The 1520-nt window shown below is 49.1% G+C and overlaps 1 pseudogene; it reads right to left on the bottom strand.

Annotated features, from left to right (window-relative positions):
• Positions 1-301: 301 nt before the first annotated feature.
• LOC132015327 (cytochrome c oxidase subunit 4 isoform 1, mitochondrial-like) lies at positions 302-860 on the bottom strand (annotated as a pseudogene).
• Between the last annotated feature and the right edge of the window lie 660 nt (positions 861-1520).

The following is a 1520-nucleotide window of genomic DNA, read 5'->3' as shown; positions in this document are numbered from 1 at the left end:
AGCCTGGGCATAGAAACAGAAGAGCATTGGCCTGTGAGATTTCAAAATCACAGGCATGGCTTACCCTCTTGCAAGTAGAGGCAAAAGATGTTAGCGTTATTGGCACTCCTGGGCACGGAGCTTTGGGATTGCAATAATAACGGTTTTTAAGGCATGGAGAGTAGGCGAGAGGTGCATCGAGGGGTGAGGGGCGGTGTGCAGCCTAGGCCAACCACGGGGCTAGGGAAGCAGCACTGTGAATGTTGGCTGTTTAGTTTTTTCTTCCACATAAACTGCTCCATTAATAGCATTCCTACTACAACCCAACAGTTTCCAGTAAATACGCTGAACTGCATGGAGGTGGCAGAACAAGGTGAGGCTCAGATGCGTGAGCAGAGGGTGCTTATTTCGTCTATTTATTCTTGTCACAGTCCCACTTGGCTGAGAAGCCCTGACGTCCAACATCCTCTGGGTCGGCTTGGCCACCCTTCAGAGATGTGTGGGAAGGGGCCGTACACACAGCGCTTCTCTCAGATCAGACCCGGAGGGGGGCAGAAGAACATGGCGGCGCCCACAGCCGGCTTGCACTTGTTCGTGCTCCTGTTCCTGTCAGCAAAGTTCTTGCTGAACTCAATGAGGCACAATTCAACATCTTCAGCCATGGAGAAGCTGCTCCAGGGGTCCTCCTCCTTTTCTTTCAAGGCCATCCGACTGGCGGAGAAAATCTTGACGTAGGCCACATCAGGCAAGGGATAGTGGAGCCGGTCTACACAAGTTGGCAGATAGTCTCCACTCTTCACATTTCCACGTGCTCGCCTGGAGCACACGGAGGAGGAAACGGCACTCCTGCCAGTGAGGCCAAAAAATCTAGCCACCAACATTCTTGCCGCTGCGGTGGGAGCGGCTGCCCAAACTGCCATCTTCGCCCCCTATGCGCAGCCGCAATTGGAAGAGCGCTGTCTCTTTAAGACTTGGAACCAGGAAGTGCTGGCATTAAAACTAGCATAACGGGATCACAGGGAAGCATCTTAGAGGTTACAGAATCCTAGCATTTAAAGTCATGCTCCGTGGAGTTCTAAAGATTCTATGTGAGCATGTTTCAAGGACTGCTGTTTTCTGTGACGTATTATGGGATGTGGGGCTAGTCCTTCCCCCTCATCACTTTGTATCTATGTTATACACTGAGATTCTGAATATTATTTATTTTTGTAGAGGGTTGTGTATTTAAAAATTCTTTTTTAACTTCTTCACTTGACAGGAAAGGAAGGTGACTCTCTGAGACTTAAAGCGGGTTCATGACATAACACTATGGTCTTCACCCCCCCCCCCAACCCCCCAGGGGTGCCATGTTATTGTAAACAAACGGGACTCAGAAAACCTGGCCGGGTTCTTTTCTCTCCGAGAGGCCCATTTATTTTTCTCCAGTTCTCCAATTCCCAAAACCCAAACTAGTACCCAGATTTATATTTCATGTACACCATGGTCTGGAAATAGGACTGATTTGAGTTGTGATGGATAAGGTTGTCTGTGTGTGTCATACC

This window comes from Mustela nigripes, chromosome 4 (assembly GCF_022355385.1).
Source record: "Mustela nigripes isolate SB6536 chromosome 4, MUSNIG.SB6536, whole genome shotgun sequence".
Taxonomy (NCBI): Eukaryota; Metazoa; Chordata; class Mammalia; order Carnivora; family Mustelidae; genus Mustela; species Mustela nigripes.
The sequence above is the reverse complement of the archived record's forward strand: the minus strand, read 5'-3'. Positions and strand labels throughout refer to the sequence as shown.